This window comes from Sapajus apella, unplaced genomic scaffold, assembly GCF_009761245.1.
Source record: "Sapajus apella isolate SASKATOON/1434 unplaced genomic scaffold, GSC_monkey_1.0 scaffold20, whole genome shotgun sequence".
Taxonomy (NCBI): domain Eukaryota; kingdom Metazoa; phylum Chordata; class Mammalia; order Primates; family Cebidae; genus Sapajus; species Sapajus apella.
Window position 1 is genome coordinate 14331583 of NW_022436960.1, and position 26191 is coordinate 14357773.

The following is a 26191-nucleotide window of genomic DNA, read 5'->3' on the forward strand; positions in this document are numbered from 1 at the left end:
TCTAAGTCCGTCGACAGATCCACGTGACCCTATTGAGCATCTTCCTTCTTGAAACGCACCCAGCCCTCCACTCTCTCTCTTGGTTTCCTTCTTACACACTGGCCACCCTTCAGCCTCTTTTGCTGCATCCTCGTGAGTTTCCCAATCTCTAGAATGTGGAGGATACCGTCATTGGACATCTTATCTTCTCTGTCCACATTTCTTTCCTAGGTGATCTCATCCAGTCTAATGGCTTTAGATACCATCGCATCATTGACAATTTCCAAATGTGCCAGCCTGGACGTGTCTTCTGAATCCCAGCTCTTAAATCTAGCTGCCTGCTGTACAACTCCATTGGGATGACTAATAGGAATTTCAAGCTGAACTCTTTTTTTTTTTTTTTTTTTTTTTTTAGACAGGGGAGTCTCACTCTGTTGCACAGGCTGTAGTGCAGTGGCATAATCACTGTAGCCTTGACCTCCCACATTCAAGCAATCCTCCCACCTCAGCCTCCTGAGTAGCTGGGACTACAGGTGTGTACCACCACACCCCATTAATTTTATTATTTTTTGTAGCGCCAGGGCCTCACTAGGTTGCCTAGGCTGGTCTTGAACTTCCTTTCCTCAAGTAATCCTCCCGCCTTGGCTTCCCAAAGTGCTTGGCATTACAGGCATGAGTCACTGAATCCAGTGAATTTTAACTCCTGATTTCTCCTTCCGTCAACTGTCTCAGTTGCTCAGGCCAAAAAGTCATGGAGGCATCTGTAACTCCTTTTTTCTCTCGCTTTCTACATCCAATCCATCAGCAAATCGCTGGCAGCCCCACTTCTTAAACATACCCAGAATCTGCTCACCCATCCCTGACTCCACAGCCACCACCCAACCCAAGCCACCACATCTCTCATCATTGTGGTTCACAATGATGAGACCCTTGGCATCCCGACAGCCAGATGATGCTTTAAAAATCAGGTCAGGCATGTCATTCATCTTCTCAGAACCTTCACATCCCTTTCTACCTCTCTCTCTGCAAGGTCCTACACAACCTGGATCCTGGGGCCTCTGGCCTCACCTCACTGCACCCTTTCCCCACTGCGTAACTTAGTTCCGGCTGCCAGTACAAAATGCCACACACTGGGGTGAGGAGAAGACTTAACCCATAAGCACTGATTTTATCACAGTTCTAGAGGCTGGAAGTCCAAGATCAAAGCAGCAGCAGGTTTGGTTTCTTCTGAGGCCTCTCTCCCTGACTTGCAGATGACGGCCTTCTTGCTGTGCCGCCACACGGTCTTTCTTTCCTCTGTGCATGCATGTGGCAGTGTCCAAATTTCCTCTTCTTGTACGGGCATCAGTTACATCTGATTAGGGCCTACCCTAAAGAACTGATTTTAATGTAATTACCTCTTTAAAGACCTTATCTCCAAGTATGATTAGGTTCTGAGATACTGGGGATTAGGACATCAACATAGAAATTTGGGGGCTACACAATTCCATAACAACACCATCACTCTGCTCCAGCCACGCTGGTCTCCCTATTGTTTCCCCATTATGAAATGGAAACAATAATAGTATGTTCCTCATAGAATCGGCATAAGGATTAAATTAGATCATATATACAAAGTACTTAGAACAGTGTGTGGCACATAAGAGATGCTCAAAATATGTTAGCTGTTGGGGTTGTGGTTGTTGTGGTTGTCTAATATTCTGTTTGGCTAGTGGGAAATTTTGTCCATAAAAATTAGCTGCTGTAACCTCACTGCAATGATTAGGTGGGGACAGAGATGGCACAGATGGTCACATCCAATAGATAGAAAACAGAGCTCAAATGTCCCCTTATCAGGGAGGTCTTCCCTAACCGCCACTAAAATATCAAACACACACACAGACACAGACACACACACACACACATTCACACACATACACACACACACATATACACACACATACACACACACATACACACACACATACACACGTTACTCTCTATCTTCTGTATTCTGATATGGCATTTATTACCCCATGATAGGTTATAAATTATTAGTTTCCTTATGATCTGCCTTCACCGTCAATCTTCCACCTGATGATAATCTCCATGGGGGCCAGAACTTTGCCTGTCTTGTTTGCTGCTTTATCTTTAGAGCCTAGAATGGCAGCTGGTAATACTAGGACTCAATAAACATTTGTTGACCAAACGAATGAGTGGTGAATGAACAAGTGTGCTCTTCCAGGCCCAGGCTCACAAGGTCCTATCCCTAGAAAGAGACAAGTGATGAATTTAAGAAACAAAACAGACCAAAATAGCACTTTTTCTTTTTCTTTTTTGCCCAATTTTTATTCCAGATTCAGAGGGTATGTGTGCAGGTCTGTTACCTGGGTCTGCTGCATGATGCTGAGGTTTGGGGTACAAAAGATCCCATCACCGACGTACTGAGCATAGTGCCCAATAGTCAGTTTTTCAACCCTTGCCTTGCACCCTTCCTCCCCATCTAGTGGTCTCCAGTGTCAATTGTGGCCTCGTTATGTCCATGAGGACCCAATGTTTAACTTTCACTTATAAGTAAGAACATGCACTATTTGGTTTTGCATTATTGCATTAGTTCACTTACAATCATGGCCTCCAGCTGCATCTATGTTGCAAAGGACATGATTTCATTCTTTTTTATGATTGCATAGTATTCCATGGTGTACGTGTAGCACATTCTGTATATCCAGTTTACCAGTGATGGACACTTAGGTTGATTCTATGTCTTTCATACTGTGAATAGTGCTGTGATGAACCTGCAAGTATGTGTCTCTTTTTGTTAAAACGATTTGTTTTCTTTGGGATATATGCCCAGTCATGGGATTGCTGGGCCTAGTGGTAGTTCTAGTAAAAGTTTCAAGTAAAAGAGCACTTTTTCAAACAAATGCTCTGTAACCTGTTGGGAACAAGGTCACGTGTAGCAGCAAGTCTGGGGCAATGAGCAGAGACTTCTCCAGAATAGATCAGCGGGGTGCGGCATGGGTACAACGCCCCTTCAGCAACATCCACAGAGTGTGATGATGGAACCAACAAGACTGGCTGCACGAGATGGCTACTTGGCATGGTGGTAGCACACAGACTCAGCACTGGGTGGAGGTGGTACCTTGTGGGGACAGGCTTTGGCTCAGGCAGCCTTAGTGGCTGATGCTGTCATCTTCAACTGGCAAACCATGGGGGAACCAACAGCTCCCAGGGATGGTGGCGGCAATGCCCTGGATGGCAGGCACAACCACGTCATGACAGCATCTGGAGCTTTCTAGTGGGTGCCAGACCATTTAGCAGCAGGGCTGGTGGGAAAGACATGGGAGAGCAGGCTCTTGGCACTCAGGGCAGGCACCAGCCCCAAAACTCCTTGGGCAGCAGACATCATCCACTGGGGCTCCATGAATGAAGACCCCAACAGCTGGCACATGGAACCCAAGAGTGGTGTTTTTGCCAGCACTCAGGGACACTCTAGAGGACCCATAGAAATCATAGGATGGTATCTCAGAGAGAACAGAAGCCCCCATCACTGTGGAAGGTGGAAGTAGGGGGAGAAATGCTGTTTGCTTTTGTTCATAGGACTCTAGTATGGACTGAGAAAACTTGGATTAAACATCGTGCTGGGCATCATCTGTGGTCCTCAACCATGGCCCCACCTTGGTATGCTCTCTCCAGCAAAGCAGGGGAGGAAGCCTGAAAACCCCATTAGTTTCTGCCAACAAGAAGCACTCACTGTGGTTTCTGAGAAGCACTCACTCAGAAGGTGGGAAGAAGGTGGAAGCTATTTTTCTTCCACCATGGCCAGTAGAATGCAGGGACCTGGGCCCTGCAGGGATGTTAGCAGCTTTCTGCATTTTCTGGGCTCTGGATAACATCTTCCCTCCCTGATATTTGTTCTTACCAGCCCTTCCAATAATCTTGTGACCTAATTCCTGTATTAAACTCCCCTCTGCCTAAATACCTACAGCAATTTGTGTCTTCCAACTGATAACCCTAACTAATGCAAACAGGTGTTTGGTTGGTTTCCATGGCAGAACCGCAATGACTTTTGCACCAACCTAAAATATCTGCCATTTTTTATCATGGTTTATGATGTCTAAAAAGCTTTTGAATTACCTAAATTCTATAACATCACTTTCCCGAGTCTCAGTTTCTTCATCTACAAAATGGGAGCAGGACTGGCATGGTGGCTCATGCCTATAATCCCAACACTTTGGGAGGCTGAGGCAGGAGGATTATTTGAGGCCAGGAGCCTAAGCAGCATAGAGAGATTTCCCTCTACAAAAATTTTTTTTTAAAAATTAGCCAGGCATAGTAGCATACTCCTATAGCCCAGCTACCCAGGAGGCTGAGATTGGAAGATCACTTGATCCCAGGGAGTCAAGGCTGCAGTGAGCTGGGATTGTGCCACTGTTCTCCAGCCTGAGCAACAGAGTGAGACCCCATCTCAAACAAAACAAAACAAATCAAAACAAAAAGAGAAGCAATAAGACCTCACTTGTAGCGTCATTGACAGCATTCAGTAAGGATTAATTCTAGCTCAGAATTTAGCCCAGCATTGATGCTAACTTTTAGCCCTGGAACCCAGCTCACAGAACTAGATCATACTTAGTACTATGATTATATTAAAAATGAAAGACAAGACTATGAAAATAGTCCAGGAGAAATAAAACTGAACTGTTTACAATACAGGAATATCAACTCGACCACATAATTCAAAACTTCCCCTTCCGTTGCCAGGAATTCAATGTAGAAACACCCAAGTGGCATTACATATGCCTTGGGGATCTGAGGGTGAATGACAAACAGCTCATGTTGGAAGGGGATGTAACAACATCAAGCAGTGTGCCAACAGAAGGGTGAGAAAGTAGCCTTATTTTAAATGCCCATGTGCCATCCCACTAGGGTACTTTACAGTCAAAATGTCTTGACAAGTTTCTAGCTGCCAAATACCCACCTTCCATTTTAAAACATTACTATTTCAATAGTGTTGCTCTCCAAGAGGTTGTAAGCAAACTGAGTTTTTCTAAATCTACTATCATACCCCCACTGACTTAAATTATAACTCTCAGAGGTTTTGTTTCTAATTCCTGATTCATTTTCAACTCTAACACTTAGCTGAAATATTCCTGCTTCCTCTACCCAGTGTGCACCAGTAAGAGTTCCTAGTTGAGAAAAATAGAAGGCATTTTAGCAGTGTACCCAGAAAAGTAATTTATTAAAGGACATGGGATCACTTACTGAAATTCCTGGAGGACTAGTCAGGCTGAGAGTTTATGCAACACGCAAGCCAGGCTGCTGGGCAGCTCCAGGAAAGACTTTTCTCATCACTGGAAATAGGAACTGCAGCTCACACCAGAAGGTGACCCCAGGTTCTGGCTGCCAGACCTCTCCCTCTTCTGTTCTTGCAGGCTGGATGCCTCACTAACCCCTGCCATCTGAAAATTGGATTCTGGGATCCAGCTGTTTTCTAGTATTGTTTTCTTCCAAATTAAAGTGTCCCATGGGTGAGTCTGACTGGAGAAGTCAAGATCACATGTCTGTTCCCTAGCTGCAAGAAAGGCTGAAAAGGAAGCTAGCTTCTATCTTGGGAAGTGGGATAGGTGACTTACATCTTGGGAAATTCATAAACTCCAACGATCATCATCTTTACACAATCCCTCTGTCAGTGTAAGCAAAGATCTTCAAGGTGGAATTAATTAATTAGAGATGAAGAAGCACCTGCCATGAAACCAGAAGTGTGTGTGGTTCTTTATGGAAGTGTACATGTGCAGGAAAAAAATGCTGTTTTATACACAGCTTCAAAGAGCTTATAATTTAGTTGAAAAAAGAGGCAACCAGATGATACTTACGTGCTATGGTTTGAATGTGTCCTCTCCAAAATTCATGTTGAAATATTCCATTGTAAGGGTATTGTTACTGCTGGAGTCGTGCAGGTTCCTGGCATTGTGAACAAAGAGTTGGACAAAAGGCACAAACAAAGCAATGAAAGCAAAGATTTACTGAAACGAAAGTACACTCCACAGACTGAGAATGGGCTCAAGTAAAAAGCTCAAGAGCTCTGGGTAAAGAATTTTCTGGAGTTCAAACACCCTCTAGAGGTTTCCCATTGGTTACTTGTTTACATTCTATGTAAATAAACATCTGGCCCTAGCCCAGTCTGATTGGTTATAGAAGGGGACCAATCAGAGGTGCTTTCCATCTTTCTTCTGCCCTGCAGTGAAAGGGTGGGAGTTGCAAAGGGAGTAGTCTCTGATCCTTTTGCTAATTGTGCATGGAGAGGTGGGGTTTTCCCTTTGATTCAGTTCTAGGAAGTCAGTGTGAATTGGCCTTAGGTTGCCTGCCTCCAGATTCTATGCTCCTCCTTCTGTATTAAGAAGTTGGGCCTTTGAGGATGGGATTAAGTCACTAATGGATTCATGCCTTATAAAAGGTCTAGAGGTAACTAGCCTAGGGCCTTTTAGCTCTTCTGCTCTTCTGCCATGTGAGGACACAGTAGTTGTCCCCCTCCGGAGGATGCAACAAGAAGGCACCCTTGTGGAAGCAGAGTGCAACCCTCACCAGACACTAAACCTACTGGTGCCTTCATCTTGGACTTCCCAGCCTTCAAAACTGTGAGAGAGGAAAAAAAAAAAACCTTTTCTTCGTAAATCACCAAGTCTCAGGTATTTTGTTATAGCGGTAGGAATGGGTTAAGCCACTGGGGATGGTAATTTACAGTAGCATAGACTTTGGGGATTTAGGAAGTTGATATCTGTAGACCTTTGGGGTCCCCAAATTTACAAATATGGATCATGTGTTCACTGAAAATCACATGATCCGTGAATGTACCCTTATTGCCTTTTCAACTTTAATTTATTTTTTCTCTTTAATTTGGTGCTATTTTAAAATGAAGAAACAGAGTTTTTCATTTTTGAAGAATACATGAAACAAATGACCAGCAATCCACAAAGACCAGTTGAGATGAGAATGATGAGTGGTCAGCTGGGCTTAGTAGTAATTTCCTCAGGGTCAAATAATTTTGCTTAAAAGGTTAATAAGAAGAGGTCAGGGAAGGTTCAATAGAGGAAGCAAAGAGTCCAAATTTCTTTCCATGGACTAGAACAGTGGTCCCCAATCCCTGGGCCACAGACTGGTACCAGTTCATGGCCTGTTAGGAACCAGGCCACACAGCAGGAGGTGAGCAGTGGGCAAGCAGGTATTACTGCCTGAGCTCTGCCTCCTATCAGATCAGCTATTACATCAGGTTCTCATGGGAGCGCGAACCCTTTTGTGAATTGCACATGCTAGGGATCTGGGTTGCACACTTTTAACGAAAATCTAATGCCTGATGATCTGAGGTGGAACAGTTTCATCCCCAAACTATCCACACATCCCCTCAGTTCATGAACAAATTGTCTTTCATGAAACCAGTCTCGGGGGCCAAAAAGGTTGGGGACGACTGGATTAGAAGACACTGAACACCCTGACCCTTGTCAATTCTCTGGCCCTCACTTGTATTATTCTCCCTTTTATTCACTGTGCTTCAGCCGCCCTGGCTTCCCTCGGTTCCACTAACACACCGAGTCTTCCTGCCACAGAGCTTTAGCACTTGCTGCTCCCTCTACCTGAAATGATCTTCTCTTACCTTTGCATGACTAGTTCCTTCTCTTATTCAGGTCTTGGATCAAATAGCACCTTCTCCAAGAGAGCCTCCCAGGACACCAGGTGATATAGTTTGGATATATGGTCCCCTCCCAAATGTCATGTTGAATTGTAATCCCCAATGCTGCAGGTAGGGGGCTGGTGGGAGTTGTTTGGACCATGGGGGCAGATCCCAGATCCCCCATGGCTTGGTGCTGTCTTGGTGATAGTGAGTTGTCATGAGACCTGGTCATCTAAAAGTGTGTGGTACCTCCCACTCCACTCTCTCTCTCTTGCTTCTGCTTTCACCATAAGACACCACCTGCTCCCTCTTCACTTTCCACCCTGATTATAAACTTCCTGAGGCCTCCCCAAAAGCCAGGCAATGCTAGCATCATGCTTCCTGTAAAACCTGTAGAACTGTGAGTCAATTATACTTCTTTTCTTTATAAATTACCCAGTCTTGGGTATTTCTTTAAAACAGTGCAAGCACGGTCTAATACACCAGGGTCAATAGCCACTCCCAACCCTCTGCTCTCTAGCACAATGCCTTGTTTTGGTTCTTTGATAGTATTTGCCATTACCAGTAGTGACCTCATCTATTTGTTTCCCATTAATTGATGGTCTTCTCCTTCTGGAAGTTAAGATACATGAGCAGAAACCTTGTCTGACCCATTCACTGCATCCAGACAGTGTGTGACATACATTAGGTGTCAATAGTTATTTAAAAAAAGAAAGACTTAAATCATAAAGAATACAGAGAGGTTTGTAAAGGAGGAAAATGGGACTAGCATTCTAGCCTGAGAGAGTAAAAGAGCATGTGTGATTGGCATTGAGGAATACAACCACTTTACACTTTGGGAAGAGACCAAAAGCAGGCAGGAACAGGTCAGGAAAGCCATTGTGCTATGCCATGCTAAAAAGTGGGAACTTATTCCTGCGGGGAACGAGGTGCAATTGAAAGGTTTTCATCAAAGGCAAAAGGACGCATACTGACATGAGGGCACGAAGTATGAAGACTGACCTGTGGAGACCGAGTCGGCTGATGGAAGGAGGGAGGCACTTCTCAGCCAGCTGCAAACTTTATATTGGATCTGCTGCAACCAGGCCGTAAGAATGTGGCAAGCATTGAGCACGATGAATCGGGTGAGAAGAAACTAGAGTCACAGAGACTATTTAGGAGTTTAACATATTTCTTTCTAAGGACATGTCACTAGGCTCTAACCAAAGATGGCACAATTAACGATGACAAATAAGGGGCCAAGAGATGTCATAAATAACCAGTAGAAGAATTTGGTGACTGATGGGCCATTGGGGTCAAAGAAAGATAAAGAATCCAGGATGAATTCAAGGTTTAAAGCTTCCGAAATGAAGGGGATGGCTTGGGTTGCTATAAAATGAGGAGCTCTTTCGTGAGGAAGATGACAATTTGGGTTTTACATGTATCCTATTCAAAGTGAGAAATCCAAGTGGTTCAATCTCAAAGTGGTGACATTCAGAAAGCACAATTCAATAACACAAAGTAAGTACAAAGAGAGCCATTCCTTCCTCAAGCTCTCTAAGGACATAAAAGGCACCCAAACTGCAGGTAATCTCAATGAGCCATGTGTATTTCGATTCCCTTTCCTCTGGTGTACACTTCCCTCTGCCCCACTTCAGCTCTCTCAAATTACCCTCAACCCCAGCTATTCCATTTCTCCTTCCTCTCTCTTCCTTCCCCCTCTACTCTCTCATTCAGATGGACTTAGCCTCTCTCCCAACAAGAAAGAATCCCCCCTCTTCAGGAGGAAGGGCATTATTCTAATTAGCAGGCTTGAAATTGGAGGAAGTCTGTGAACCTACTCATTCATTCACTCATTCGTTCATTCTGATATCATACAGCTATCATGTGCCAGGCATAGAAAAGTATACTTAGGATGTAGAAATGAACCAAACATGCAAACATTGATACTTTTTTAAAATCAGGACATTAATGTATATACCTGTCCTTTTTGTCTGGTTATCCAGACATTTAATCATTTCTGTGGTCTATCTCACATTCTTTTGATATATTCAATTTCCACTCAGGTCAGCCAGACTGAATTTCTATTGTTTGCAACCAGAAACCATGATCTCAGCACCTAAAAAACTAAAGTGATTAAAAAATGAAACCTAAAACAACATACCTAAGATATTTAGCTGATGCTGGAAGAATCTGATGTAGTAGTGGAAAAAAAGAGGTAAGCTTTCTTCCAAGTATACAGCAATTGCAACTACACTTTAAATGGCTCTTGGGCTGGAAAAAAAAAAAGCCTATATTCAGGACAAATGTTAATAAAAAGCAGCTAGCATAATAGGAAGATGCCAGCCCCTCTGCACCCCATTCTGGTTCCAATATTCCTGTAGTTTAAACGAGCATGATAGCCAGGTCATTGGCTAGAACTGATGTAAATATATGCCCAGGAAATAGCTAAGCTTTCATTCAAAAGTCATAGGTTGTTCTGAGACATACACGCTGGACTGCCGTGTAGCAGTTGGGAGAGACAAATTGCTACAGAACTTAGAAGTAAATTTTTTTAAATGCTTCATTGATGCAGCATGTGATAGGATGCATACTACAGGATTTAATAAAGTTTAGATTATCTGGATCAAATTGAGGCCATTTGCAAAATTGACTTACTAGATAGCCATTTTTTAAATGACTCATGTTACCAGGAAGCGCTACTGCACAAAGGATTGTCTGCATCATCCCTGAAGGGTGCTCTGCTTGTCATGAAGCAGAGCTCCTGGAAAACCTGTCACATGTTATAAAATGCAGGTTTGTGACAACTGACTCTAGCAGTAGAGAAAAGAAGAAACATCACCAACATAATCAAAAAGCAGATAGAGGAGAGTTATCGCCCTTAACCTTGGCATCCAGCTACTTCTTACCACTTCCATATCCAGCTCTCATCTGAGTTGCTACAATTTTTTTCTGACTTCTTTCTGGTTAAGAAACATAAAAACAGAGGCCACCTTTTATGTATACCCCAAGGCCAACCACCCTCAGCTGCACAGTCAAAACAAGTCATTCTGATTATCCTGAAACCCATCCTCCAGACATAAACACAAAACCTCACCTTTACATCCTTGTCAGCACGATTCATTAAAATTAAACCAATCAACTATAGGCAAATCAGCATAAAGAGCTTTGTTTGTCCTAAAAAGAATCATAATATACAACAGCCAATCACAGGAAAGATCAACATACCTCTTCTCTTATGCTTTACAAACTGTGCTCTCTGCCATAAGGCCAGCTTCTTATCACCTGGTTCCAAGTCTCCTGTGTTTTGATCTGTACTTTTTCTTATTGTATGATAATAAACAAATTTTTAGTTTGATCTGGTCTTATCTGTGACATCTTCCTATTTCCACTCTTGTCCCTTATGGTCTATTCTCATCACAGCTGCCGCAGTGATCCTTTTAAAACCTGAGTCAGATTATGTTCCTAACCAAAACTCTCCAGTGCTTCCTCATCTGAACCTGTCTCAAAAACAAAACAAACAAAATATTAGTGATCTCTAAAGACTGACAACTCTCCACTAGCTCACTGGAATAAAGGGAGAAATCATAATTAAGTTATGTAAAAATGAAATTATATTTTCTGCACACCAGAGTTCAAATTTACCTCATTTTATGTTAAAACAATCACTACTATTTTAAGGAATGGAATACATTTTAAAGAAATGTTGGTCAATTTCAGCTCACTGCAACCTCCACCTCCCAGGCTCAAGTGATCCTCCTGCTTCAGTACAACTTTGTACCCAGGAGCCTGGGATGAGCATTTCGTATCCTCTGCTGACCTTGAGTGTGCTTCTGTAGGAAAATTAGAGACACGTGAGGCTGCTGCGCACAGCTGAGTAATTGCCATGGCAACCAAAGGCCCGTCACCTGAGCTTTATGCCAAACTGATTTATCAAGAGCAAATTGCAGACAGTCTTAGAAAATAGAAGACGGAAAATTCATATTCTCTCCCTTTCTCCTTCTTTCTCATGATATTGGAGTTCTAAAAGTGTCCCATCCCTCTTCCTAAAATTACTCTGAATGCCTTTTTTTTTCTTTCTTGGATTTGCTGTCTGATTCATAGATCCTTGTGCTTGATGAGGTTAGGGATGGGGATAAAATTAGCTCACAGCATTTCCCTTGGCGGGGTCACCCCACATATCTCACATTTGCAAGGCTGGCAGAATGACAGAGTGTCCCCGACGAGGCCACTCTGGGACAAGCACATCTCTGGTCTGTTGAAGGAGATCCATGACCTCATCACTCTGCTGTCTGGAAGGGATCATAAATGAGATAGAAAAGCTGTCATGTCAGACTGCTCCTGGACCTGAGGTTGTGTTAATGAATAAATGATGACTTTCTGACCAGCTCTTTATAGGTTTTTTTTTCTCTCTAATCTATCATTTAAAGTAGAAGATAGTACACATAAAATGGTTTGGAATATGGTTCAGGTGATGGATTATTTGGTTGCCATGGTGATTACTCAGCGATGAGTCAATGTTCCTTCTTTAAACAGTTCCAACATCTTTTTTCTTTTCTTTCTTTTTTTTTTTTTTTTTGAGACCGAGTCTTGCTCTGATGCCAGGCTAGAGGAGAGTGGTGCAATCTCGGCTCACTGCAACCTCGCCTCCTGGGTTCAAGCGATTCTTTCGCCTCAGCCTCCCGAGTAGCTGGGACTAGCAGGCGCATGCCACCACGCCCAGCTAATTTTTGTATTTTTAGTAGAGACGGGGTTTCACCATGTTGGCCAGGATGGTCTCGATCTCTTGACCTCGTGATCCGCCCACCTCGGCCTCCCAGAGTGCTGGGATTACAGGCGTGAGCCACTGCACCCAGCTAGTTCCAACATCTTAATAAGCATAAAAGTCAACTACAGCCAGGTGCAGTGGCTCACGCCTGTAATCCCAGCACTTTGGGAGGCCAAGGTGGGAGGATCACTTGGAGCTAGGAGTTTACGACCAGCCTGGGCAACATAGGGAGATCCCATCTCCATAAAAATTGTATTTAAAAAATTAGCAGAGCATGGGTGGCACATGCCTGTAGTCCCAGCTATGTGGGAGGTTGAGATGTGGGGATTGCTTGAGGCCAGGAGTGTGACGGTTCAGCGAGTATGGTGATTGCACCACTGTACTCCAACCTGGGTGACAGAGCAAACTGTCTCTTTAAAAAAAAAAAAAAAAGACTCAACTACAGAGTGTGTCTAAAACATTTATTCCTGGGACCCTTCTTCAGGATCTGATTCAATAGGGCTGGGTATGGGGCCCAGGAATTTGTGTTTTTAACAAGCACCCTGTCTGTCTGTTATTCCTACAAAGAAATACCTGAGGCTGAGTAATTTATAAAGAAAAGAGGCTCTTTCCTCCCGCCACCCAAGATGCTGAAAAGAAGGCCAAGGGGAAGAAGGGGGCTCCAGACCCTGCTGTCGTGAAGAAGCAGGAGGCCAAGAAGCTGCTGAATCCCCTGCTTGAGAAAAGGCTTAAGAAGTTTGGCATTGGACAGCACATCCAGCCCAAAAGAGACCTCACCTGCTTTGTGAAATGGCCCTGCTATATCAGGTTGCAGCAGCAGAGAGCTATCTTCTATAAGCGGCTGAAAGTGCCTCTTGCAATTAACCAGCTCACCCAGGCCCTGGACCGCCAAACAGCTACTCAGCTGCTTAAGCTGGCCCACAAGTACAGACCAGAGACAAAGCAAGAGAAGAAGCAGAGGCTGTTGGCCTGGGCCGAGAAGAAAGCTGCTGGCAAAGGGGACGTCCCCACTAAGAGACCACCTGTCTTTCGGGCAGGAGTTAACACCATCACCACCTTGGTGGAGAACAAGAAAGCTCAGCTGGTGGTGATTGCACAGGATGTGGATCCCATTGAGCTGGTTGTCTTCTTGCCTCCCCTGTGTTGTAAAATGGGGGTCCCTTACTGCATTATCAAGGGGAAGGCAAGACTGGGACGTCCAGTCCACAGGAAGACCTGCACCACTGTCACCTTCACACAGGTTAACTCGGAAGACAAAGGCGCTTTGGCTAAGCTGGTGGAAGCTATCAGGACCAATTACAACGACAGATACAATGAGATCTGCTGTCACTGGGGAGGCAATGTCCTGGATCCCAAGTTTGTGGCTCACATCACCAAGCTCCAAAGGCTAAAGAACTTGCCACTAACCTGGGTCAAATGTACACTGTTGAGTTTTCTGTACATAAAAATAATTGAAACAATAAAAATTTTCTTTCAAAAAAAGAAAAAGAAAAGAGGGCCAGGCATGGTAGGTCACGCCTGTAATCCCAGCACTTTGGGAGGCCAAGGAGGGTGAATCACCTGAGGTCAGGAGTTCAAGACCAACCTGACCAACATGGTGAAACCTCATCTCTACTAAAAATACAAAAATTAGCTGGGCGTGGTGGCATGTACCTGTAATCTCAGCTACTCGGGAGGCTGAGGCACGAGAATTGCTTGAACCCAGGAGGCAGAGGTTGTAGTGAGCCAAGATCATGCCACAGCACTCCAGCCTGGGTAATAGAGTGAGATTCCATCTCAAAAAAACAAGAAAAAAGGTTTATTTGGCTTATGGTTCTGCAGATTGTAAAAAGCATGGTGCCAGCATCTGCTTTTGGTGAAGGCTTCAGGAAGTTTCCACTCATGGTAGAAGGGGAAGGGCAGCTGCTGTCCGCAGATCACATGACAAAAGAGAAATAAGACATAGCGGGGAAGGCGGTGCCAGGCTCTTTTTAACAATCTGATCTTAAGTGAATTCACAGAACAAAAAGTCAGTCATTACTGTGGGGGGGCACCAAGCTGATCATGAGGGATCCACTCCCATGACCCAAACACATCCCACCAGGTCCCACCTCTCACACTGGGGATCATCTACCCCAGGATGTGCCCAGTGGTGAGAGCACAGAAGTGGCAAAATGGCCTTGTAGAAAAGGATCAGACGGCTCAGAAAACCTGGTTTCCCCAGCCAGCAGTGGTCTTGAGCCGGGCCTTTTGGCATTCTGGGCATTTTCTTCAGCTGAAAAATAAAGAGGACAGATGAAACATTCTGTGCAAGCTCTTCTGGCCCCAAAACACCATGACTTTCCAATCAACTGGGGCCTTGCTCCTGTAGTCACCCCAAAAATATGGCCAAATGAATGGATTCTACCAGGTACCTATGAAGAGAAAGAAAACCCCTGGCCTCTGTGAGCTTCCCTGGCCTTTTATCAAAGGATACACTTTTGACATGTAAGTCTCTTTAGCTAGCAACTCGTTCAGAAGCACAACTATTGAGATTAATGTGTAAAATTGTCTTAGTGGAAGATGTTTCAACTTTTGACCTTTTATCGGTTGCTTTTCACATAAACCCAATAAGCAAACCCTATTCCTGAATATCTGACAAAGTGTACTGTTTCTTTTATCTTGACCTTTCCGCAACACCTAGTGGGACCCTGGCTAAGGAATCATCTTAGATTAGTAGATTTAAATACCATCTTTCCTAGACTTCATCCTGATCTTGGCTGACTCTGAGCCTCATACAAACCCTGACCTGTTCCATTTCACTCCAGGCACAATGCCCTGTTTCCTATCAACTTCCCATGCTTTAGTTAACTCAGTGCTTGAAGCTGCGCTACATTATCCTCACATGGGCTTACCCATATTTGTGTGTAAATAGCCATAAGATATTATGCCTATGTATGATATGTGAGTTATATTGAAGGGGAGATACACAATCTAATACAGTGCATTCCACAAAGTGTTTGTTGAAAGAATAAATGTCACTTAAATAGTCTTCCCAAGACAATCCCTTTTGCATTGCCTGCTGACATCCCTTTATTTGTCAACCATCCCTGCTCCAAAACTTTGAGCCTATATGTTCAACACAGACCAAGACAATAGGCCCCAATTCTACAATAATTCTGTCATATGTATAACAGCCCTTATTATTAACAAAATTAAAAAAACAACCCCCCCAACAAAAGCTTCCCAGTGGGTTTCTGTTACTCCCATGTGGACTTCAGTGTAAACATGGTCCCTAGCTGGCAGTATATTCTTCCTTTGAGTCAGAGCTGTTTACCAAGAACACAAAAAAGAGGGTGAGGAGGAGGTTCATGTTTCCCAGCTCTGCAGGGTGTACAGCCAGTGCCTTTCCAATTTTCACAAACGAACTTCAGTCTCTTTTATTAAAATACTTTTTCCATCAAGGCTCACCATGCCCAGAGGAGCATTCTCTCCTACAACATCTACGAAGATCTTTTGCTCCCAAAGTTTCCTTAAAATCCCCTTTCAGGGACTACTGACCTCATTAAAAGTGATGGGGATTGACAGACTTCATTCAGACAATTAGACCACCAATCCCCTGCACACATCACCTCCTGTGGTGGAATGAATAGTGTCACCCAAATATTCATGTTTACCTGGAACCTCTGAATATAACCTGATGTGGAAATAGCGTCTTTGCAGATACAATTACTTAAATCAAGATGAGGCCATACTGGATTAGTGGGCCCTCAGTCCAATGACTGGCGTTCTTATAGTGGCGTGCACCTGTAGTCCCAACTGCTTTGGAGGCTGAGGTGGGAGGATTGCTTGAGCCCAGGAGTTCGAGGCTGCAGTGAGCTATGACTCACAACGCACTCCAGACTGCGTGACAGAATGAGACCCTGTCTCTAAAAAAAAAAAAAAAAAAAGATGAAGAAGGAGGAGAAGAGAGGACACATACAGACACACAGGGGAGGGAGCCATCTGATGACAGAGGCAGAGGTTGGAGTGATACAGCCACAAGCTGAAGAACACCAAGGATTACCAGCAACCTGTGAACAGGCAGTGAATGGTTTGAATTTGCTACTCCTAGACAATGAATTTGCTACTCCTGGTCCCATTAGCTGTGGCTGGAGGGATAGTGGCAGGGACATGATGAAACGGTGTCTGTAGATAGGAAGCAGATATTTCCAAGGCGGTGCATGGGCTCTGCTAGCACCACAAAATTATGTCTATTCTGTGTAGTAGATTGATGCCCCATGATTATATTACTATATTAAAAGCAAATCAAAGATTTTGATTTCCCAAATGGCATCTACATAGCAACTTTCAGAATCTTCAGACTAACTTGCAAACAAATAAAAGAATATGATCTCCCCAACCGTACATACACCTACACATGCCTGTGCACACACATGCAGATACACAGAGAAAGCACCCCACAGAACCCCAAAGGTATAATCTGTGTGGCACCACGTGGGCAGAAATGAATGCATGAGCAATGCCACAGCAGAAAGCACCTCCAAACATTTACGCATCCTCCCACTGTCTCCCAAGAACATTGTGTTGTGTTTTCAGCTTTGAAAATGTAATTAACACTTGTGCTCAACGGGGAGTAGATCCTGAGAGTTTTAGCAGGACGTAGTAGAAGCAGAGTCAAACTTCAGTGAGCAATGGTTTTCTCAAAAGGTAAATCAAGTACTATAGCCATTATTTTATGGTCTCCTAGGAACCTGGAGACCAATATGAACTAGATCCACCTTTCTTAGAATTCTGCTGTCATTGTTGTCATATCCCCTCATCAGATTTGGAAATTAAACCCTATCCAGTACAGCTGTAAAAGCAACCCTATGGTGAAAGCCTGGAAAAGCGATTTGAGTAAATAGCATCTACAACGTCATGGCTTTCTGCTGCCATAACGTCACTAAACGCGCCCCATTGACTTTGGAATTTGCAAGAGTAGTGTCCCTGCCGAGGCAGTTGGTGTCATGGGGTGAGTTGAGGGATGCCACAAGGTTTGTCTTGCTTCAAAATATCTCTCATTCTGATTCTACCACACTGCCTGAAATCCCATGTGAAAATACAAGTTTTTCCCTTAGGAGGGATAATTAGATGGTGATTTGGCATAATCATGAGGGGAGGCAGAATTGACACATGTCGGTGACGGGAGATGAGGCTCTGGAACAGTAGATGCTGCTGCAGGGGGTGGGGAAGCACCCCGAGCCCAGTGCAGCGGAAAGGAGGCTGGGGAAGTCACAGGTCAGGGGGGGAGAGGAAGGCGCAAAACCAAGCAAAGTTCACCCACTTAATTCTTCCACCTAGAGCTCAGAGGAGACTACGTGTGGGGACTATGGGGAAACTACCAGCTAAAATACACACCTTTGTCCTGGAACAGCTGCTTTCTGTGAAGACACCGTGACTACATTATTTTTATATTGAAACAAATTCAGATTTGCTTTGCAGTTAATTCACATGGCTATTTTAAAGGTGGGGGGAAAACCAGAATGCTATTACTTCAAATTTCATGCTAACAGTGGACCTCTCAGACATTGTCCCAGACAACTCAGATTTTCTCAGCTCTGTCTCTTCACCTGCGTCTGCTGATGAATGTCACTGTACACTGGGAAGAGCTGCTTGTTCAAGAACTTCAAGGATATGAAAGCAAGGAGCCTTGTTCTGGGGAATCAGAATCAAAAGCAGTACAGTAGAACACAGGCTATTTTCAATCAAAGTCCTTGAGAAATTTTTTTCTAGTTGAAACCCTATTAGTGACTATAAAACCAAAATAAGCTGGCTGCAAGCTTGGACAGGTCAGAATGCAGAGAATATTAATGCAGCACGTTTCTATCCTTGCCAGTCAGGATCTTCTCCTGCTTCAACTGATGGACACGCACAGTGTGTCTAAGAGGTGCTCAGTGCAGTTGGAGGTGACTGTGCTTCCAATTAAATGTCTCCCTTTATGGGCAAGTTTAATTAATTCAGCTTTGTCTTTCAGGTGGTCTCCATATTATGAACAGACTGTGGTGTGGTTGGGAAAGTGGAAATGTACTGGTGTGGTCCGGAACAGAAGATCTGTATTTAAGTCCTCAATCTGTCTCTAACCAGTTGTGTGACCACGAGTGGATCATTTTATCTCTCTGATGATTGTTTTTCTCATCTGTAAGATGGGGATTCAAATTGCTGGGCTGCTAGTCCCACAGCTTGCTGAAAGGACCAGAGAAGCTCATGAAAACACACTGTGGCCCATAGAACTTGTGGAAATACCAGGACCCATTCTGAGGGGAGACATCGGATCATTTGTGAACCATTTATTCCTTGTGACATCTCAATGTTTATCAGGCATGTGGGGAGCTGCCACCTCATCTTCTGCCTTTACCATGGTTGGTCTTTTCTCAACGGGCTGAAAGAAGACAGCACGCCAAGATACTGAGATTCCCACTATGCCTTTACTATCTGTGTAACTTTGGACAAGTTACATACCCTTTGTGAGATTATCACCAGGAAAATTACGATCATCATAGGTAACTTGTGGAGTTGTGACACTTACATGCAACAGGCATCTAATACATAATTATTATTATTATTATGTTTTCTCCCTCTCTACATCTGTTCACAAGTGTTTTATGGAAGTCCCAAAAGGTATCCTGGATCATTTGCTTTAAAGCCCTCTGTCTTAAGGAACCTAGAGCACCCACTTTTGGAGCTGTATCGGATACCTCTCACTGGAGTATTATCAGGTAGATAATAGATATAGGGCTATTTAGGTTATCTATTTCTTCTTGAGGAAGCTTCAATCATTTGCATCTTTTGAGAAATTTAGTGGTGAGAGTGCTCTTAGAAACCCTCTAGCGAAGTCGTTCTCAGACTATAAGGTATATCAGAATCACCACAGCTCTAAACACTAATTCAAATGTTGTAACAAATATTGCAATGGATAAAATCGTAATCTGAGGTAATTGCTACTTTCCCCAGAATTCCTGTTTGCTAAAATATAAACCTGCCGTGTAACTAGTAGTCCTGCATTTATAAAAAGACAGCAATCTTGTTAAGAAAACTATTAGTTGCAAACTAATTAATGAAGTACCATCTGTGAGATTCAGTGTTCTTTGCATGAGCTGTGACTAGTCATCTAGGCAAATTTTTATGCTTTATAGCACAGATGGGAAAGAGAAAAAGTTGTAACCAAGCAAAGTGTGGTGTGAGTTATACTATGAGTTGCATATGCTACACAGTTTAGAAAATTTTATTTATTATCTAGTATAAACATATTCATTTTTATACTCTTCCTAGAAAATCTGATTTAAAATCTAACTTTGTTTCTCCAACTGATCCCAAATATTGTCTCCAGATCAGTGTTTAAAAGATATCTGCTTCCTTTTCAATCTTCAGTTGAAACTTAAACTCCTTAGCTTGGGATTCAAAACCTTCTACACTCCAGTCTTTCCCTGTCTTCTCACCAAATTTAGCTCTCATGACCAGCCTACTCTCACTGCTACTGCCCAACTCCCTTACAGCCAAATTCATATTTCAGTGGCTCCCAAATCTGTTCATCCATTGGCTTTTCCTGGAATTCCACTCCATGGCCTCTTCCTCTTCTCTGGTTGTCAAAATCCTACTTATTCTTCAAAGTAAGACACATCATCCAGTGATTTCGCCCATATGCTCTTAATGCTTATTCATTTGAAAAACATTTATGGCTGGTCATGGTGGTTCATGCTTGTAATCTCAGCGCTTTGGAAAGCCAGGGCAGGAGGATCACTTGAGGCCAGGAGTTCCAGACCAGCCCTGCAACATAGTGAGATCCTGTCTTTATGAAAGATTTAGAAATATGTTTTCTTTTAATTAGCTGGACATGATGGCGTAGCTTCTCAGGATGGCATGCACGGGTAGTGCTGGTTTCTGAGATAGGAGGATCAATTGAGACCAGGAGTTTGAGGCTGCAGTGAGCTATGATTGTGCCACTGAACTCCAGCCTGGGTGACAGACCTTGTCTCAAAATTCTTTTAATAACAATTAACAATAATTTGTTATATATTTAAAAATAGCTAGAAGAGAATATTTGGAATGCTCCCAACACAAAGCAATGATAAATGTTTGAGGCAACGAATATCCTAATAAGCCAGATTTTATCATTATGCATTGTATGCTTGTATCAAAATATAACATATGCTCCATAAATATGTACAACTATTATATATACATAAAAAGTTTACAGAGGTCCTAAACTTGTATTGCAGTTACAGAGTCTGTAAAAAAATAGCATGGCATTTTAGTTAACTGGAATATTTGTATTTTAAAAATTAGTTCTACTGAGGTATAATTAACATAGAGTAAAACTTTCACTAAGGTGCAGGGTTCTATGAGTTATTTTTTAAAAAGTTTTATTGAGGTGTAATGGACATATATGAATGTATTTAAAGTGTAAAATGTGATAAGATTGACATATGTATACATTGGTGAAGCTATCACCCTGTCCCCAGGCAACTACCGATCTGTTTTCTGACAATATAGCTTGCATTTTCTAAAATTTTCTATAAATGGAATAATACAGTATGTCCTTCTTTTTGCTCAGCTTCTTTTACTCACCATAATTATTTGGAGATTCATCCATATTGTTACATATTATCAATAGTTCATTTCTTTTTATTGCCAGATAGTATTCCATTATGTGTACATACCACAGTTTATTTATCCATTTATCTATTGACAGACATGTGAATTGTTTCCAGTTAGAAACTTTACAGATAAAGTTGCTATGAACATTCATGTCCAAGTCTTTTCTTGAATATATGATTTCCAAGTTCCATTTGTTCCACATGCTAACCAAGCGTTGGCATGGGCCATCTTTTTAATTGTAGACATCCTAATTTAATTTTAATTTACATTTTTTAACGACTAATGGTGTTGGATATCTTTTCATGTGCGAATTTGCCATTTATATAGCTTCTTTGAAATGTTCATTTAAATTATTTGCCCACTTTATAATTGCATTGTTTTCATATTGTTTTGAGACTTGTTTATATATTCTGGATGCAAATCCTTTATCAGATACAATATTTGCAAATATTTTCTCACAGCCTGTGGCTTTTCCTTCCATTCTCTTAACAATGTCCATACAAGCACAAAGTTTAATTTTCATGAAATCAAATTTATTAATTTTTCTTTTTTAAATTGTGCTTTTGGTGTAGCTAGGAAACCTCTATGTAACCCAAACTCACGAAGATTTTTCTCTTATGTTTTCTTCTAAAAGTTTTATATTTATAAGTTATACATTTAACCCTATCATGCATTGTGATGAAATTTTGTATGTGATGCAGGCTAGAAGTCAAAGTTCATTTTTTGTGTGTGATATCTAATTGTTTCACCATATTGAAAAAATTACCCTTCGTCTTTGCACCTTTGTCAAAAATCAGTTTTCCACACATGTGAGTCTCTATTTCTGACTCTTTATATCTGTTCCATCAAACTGTTTGTCTATCGAGATGAAACCCACACTGTACTGATCATGTTAGCTTTAAAATAAGCCTTGAAATTAGATAGCATTAGTCCCAAATTCGTTCTTCTTTTTAAACAGTGTTTGGATTATTACTGGATCTTTGCATTTCTATATTAATTTTAGACCTAATTCTTGAATTCCTACCAAAAACAAGCTAGAATTTGGATTGCAACTGTATTGAATATGTAGATTAATCTGGGAGAAAATATCATCTTAACAGAATTGAGTCTTCCAACCCATTAACAAGTATGGCTCTTCGTTTATTTAGGACTTCAAAATTTTCCCTCAGTAATATTTTGTAGAAGGCTTGTATAACTTTGTCAAATTTATCCCTAAGTATATATGGTATTCTTCATATGTCTAGAAATGGTATTGATTTTGTAATTTCAAAAAATCATTTTATATCTTTCTTTCCAGCCTAAATGTCTTTTATATATTTATTGCTTTATTTCACTGGTTAGAACATCCAGTACATCAATTGGAGAAGCAAAAGCCAGCAACCTTGCATTTTTCTTAATCATGGAGGAAAGTGTGTTCTTTTTCAATCTCTCACCTTTGAGGATGACATTAGCTAGCTACAGGCTTTTTGTAGGTGCCTTTATCAAATTGAGGACGTTCTCTTCTATTCCTAGTTTGCTGAGTGTTTTTTTTTTAATCAAACTGGGTGTGAAGTTTAATCAAATGCTTTTTCTCAGTCTATTGAGAAGATCATATGATTTTTTTATTTCTTGCTAATATGGTGAGTTACGTTAATTGACTACTGCATATTAAAATATTCTTGGATTTCTAGAATAAACTGTACTTGCTCAGGATATGTCACTGCTTTTTATACATTCTTAAATTTGATTTGCTGATCTTTTTTAAATAATTTTTTAAATGTGTGTTTTTAAGGGATGTTGGTATGTCTATAGTTGTATTTTTTGTATTATCTGTGTCTGGATTTTGGTACCAGGTTAATGCTGGTTTCATAAAATGAGTTGAAAAGTACTTGTCCTTTTTCAATTTTTATGGAAGAGTTTGTGTAGAATTTGTATTATTTATCTATTGAACGTTGAGTAGAATCAACCACTAAAATTATCTGGGCCTGAGAAGGTTTTTGACTACAAATAAAATTTCTTTAATATATATAGGACTATTTGGGTTATCCATTTCTTCCTGAAGAAGTTTGACAGTTTGTGTCTTTCAAGGACACAATATTATTTATTTGTCCATTTTATCTAAACTGTTGAATGTATTGACATAAAGTTGTTTATAAATGTCTTTATTAGTCTGTTAATATTTGTAAAATCTGGAGTAATATTTCTCTTATTCCTGATATTGGAAATTTGTGTGTTCTTTTTTCCTTATCATTCTTACCAGAGGCTTACCAATTTTACTGCTCTCTTCAAAGAACTAGCTTTTGATTTCACTAATACCCTCTATTTCTTTTCTATTTCATAGATTTCCACTTGAATATTTGTCATTTCTTTAGTTATGCTTATTTTGAGATTAATTTGGTCTTCTTTTTCTCTGTTTTTATGGTCAACTTGTTGATTTGTGTATTTCTCCTTGCATTTCTCTCCATTGTTACTTCAAGTATTTTGAAGTTCTGCTACTAAGTACAGGAACATTTAGGATTCATATGTCCTTTGGAGGAATTGACTCCCTTAATCATTATTAAATGGCCTTTGGTTATTTCTAGTAATATTCTTTGCTTTGAAATCTACTTTGCCTTATATTAATATAGCATTCAGTTTTCCTTTTGTTTTAGTATCTTTTCCTATACCTTTACTTTCATCCAAATGACAGATAATAACAAATGTTCATGAGAATGTGGAGAAATTGGAACCCTCATACACTGATGGTGGGAATGAAAAATGGTGCAGCCAATTTGGAACTCTGGCAGTTCCTCAAAAGGTTAAGTATATAGATACCATATGACCCAGTAATTCTACTTCTAGATATATGTCCAAGAGAAAGACACATCCACAGAAAAACTTGTACATATATGTTTACAGGATCAATACTAATAATAGCCATAAAGTAGAAACAATCCAAATATCCATAATCTAATGAGTGGATAGATAAAATGTGGTATATCCATAAGGTGTAATGTATTGGGAAATAAAAAGGAAATAAATGCTGATACATGCTACAACATGAACGAAATATGAAAATATTATGCTAAGTGAATAAAGATAGTCCCAAAAGACCTCATGTTTTATCATACTATTTATATGAAATATTCAGAATAGGTAGATGATATGGTTTGGCTCTGTGCCCCCACCCAAATCTCACCTTGAACTGTAATAGCCCCCACATGTCAAAGGCAGACAATTGAAGGTGAAGACAATTGAATCATGGGGGCAGTTTCTCCCATGGTTTTGTCATCATAATGACTTCCCATGAGACTTAATGGTTTTATAAGGGGCTTCCCCCTTCACTCAACACTCATTCTCTCTCCTGACACCCTGTGAAGACGTGACTCCTACCATTATTGTAAGTTTCCTGAGGCTTCCTCAGCCATGTGAAAACTGTGAGTCAATTAAACATCTTTTCTTTATAAATTACCCAGTGTCAGGTAGTTCTTCAAAGCAGCGTAAGAATGGACTAATATAGTAAATTGGTACCACAGAGAGTAGGGTGCTCCTATAAAGGTACCTGAAAATGTGGAAACGACTTTGGAACTGGGTAACAGGCAGAGGTTGGAACAGTTCGGAGGGCTCAGAAGAAGACAAAAAATGTAGGAAAGTTTGGAACTTTCTAGAGACTTAGAGGTATCAGAAGACAGAAATATGTAGGAAAGTTTGAAACTTCCTAGACACTTGTTGAATGGCTTTGACCAAAATGCTGATAATGGCATGGACAACGAAGTCCAGGTTCAGGTGGTCTCAGATGGAGATGAAGAACATTTTGGGAACTGGAACAAAGGTCACTCTTGCTACAGCAGCATTTTACCCCTGCCCTAGAGATCTGTGGAACTTTGAACTTGAGAAAGATGATTTAGGATATCTGGTGGAAGAAATTTCTAAGCAGCAAAGCATTCAAGAGGAAGCAGAGCATAAAATTTTGGAAAATTTGCAGCCTGACAATGTGATAGAAAAGAAAAACCCATATTCTGAGGAGAAATTTAAGCCTGCTGCAGAAGTTTGCATAAGTAACAAGGAGCCAAATATTAATCATCAAGACAATGGGGAAAATGTCTCCAGGGCATGTCAGAGAACTTCAAGGCAGTCCCTACTATCACAGACCTGGAGACTTAGGAGGGAAAAATGGTTTCATGGGCTGGGTCCATGGCCCCTCTGCTGTGTGCAACTCCATACTTGGTGCCATGCATCTCAGCTGCTCCAGCCACGGCTAAAAGAGGCCAAGGTACAACTTAGGCCATTGCTTCAGAGGGTATAAGCAACAATCCTTGGCAGTTTCCTCATGGTGTTGGTCCTGCAGGTGTGCAGAAGACAAGAATTGAGGTTTCAGAATATCCACCTAGACTTCAGAGGATGTATGGAAAAGCCTGGATATCCAAGCAGAAGTTTGCTGCAGGTGTGAGGCCCTCATGGAGAACCTCTGCTAAGGCAGTGTGGAAGGGAAATATGACAGCTGTGAGAAGAGAAGCACCATGCTCCAGATCCCAGAATGGTAGATCCACGAACAGCTTGCATCATGTGCCTGGAAAAACCACAGACACTCAATGCCAGCCCATAAAAGCAGCTGGAGTGGGGGGAGCTATATCTTGCAATGCCACAGGGGCACATGTGCCCAAGGCCTTGGGAGCCCATCTCATGCACCAGCATGACCTAAATGTGAAACATGGAGTCAAAGTAGATTATTTAGGAGCTTTAAGATTTAATTCCTGCCTCATTGGATTTTGGGCTTACATGGGGCCTGTAGCCCCTTTGTTTTGACCAACTTTTCTCATTTGTAATGGGTCTATTTACCCAATGCCTGTACCTGCATTGTATCTAGGAAGTGACTAACTTGGATTTGATTTTACAAGCTCATAGGTGGAAGGAACTTGCTTTATCTCAGATAAGACTTTGGACTTGGATTTTTAGCTTCATGCTGGAATGAGGTAAGAGTTTGGGGTACTGTTAGAAGAGCATGATTGTGTTTTGAAATGTGAGGATATGAGATTTGGCAGCAGCAAGGGGCAGAATGATATGGTTTGGCTGTGTCCTCACCAAAATCTTATCTTGAACTGTAATAATCCCCCTGTGTCAAGGGTGAGACCAAGTGGAGATGACTGAATCATGAGGGCCGTTTCCCTCATGCTGTTCTCATGATAGTGAGTGAGTGCTCATGAGATCTAATGGTTTTAGAAGGGGCCTTCCCCTCTGCTTTGCACTCATTCTCTCTCCTGATGCCC

At 41.7% G+C, this 26191-nt stretch overlaps 1 pseudogene across 1 annotated transcript; it reads left to right on the forward strand.

Moving 5' to 3' along the window:
* The first annotated feature begins 13010 nt into the window (after positions 1 to 13010).
* On the forward strand, positions 13011 to 13826 carry LOC116557703 (annotated as a pseudogene). The gene has a single exon (XR_004271659.1). The product of XR_004271659.1 is annotated as a 60S ribosomal protein L7a pseudogene (transcript).
* Positions 13827 to 26191: the final 12365 nt, after the last annotated feature.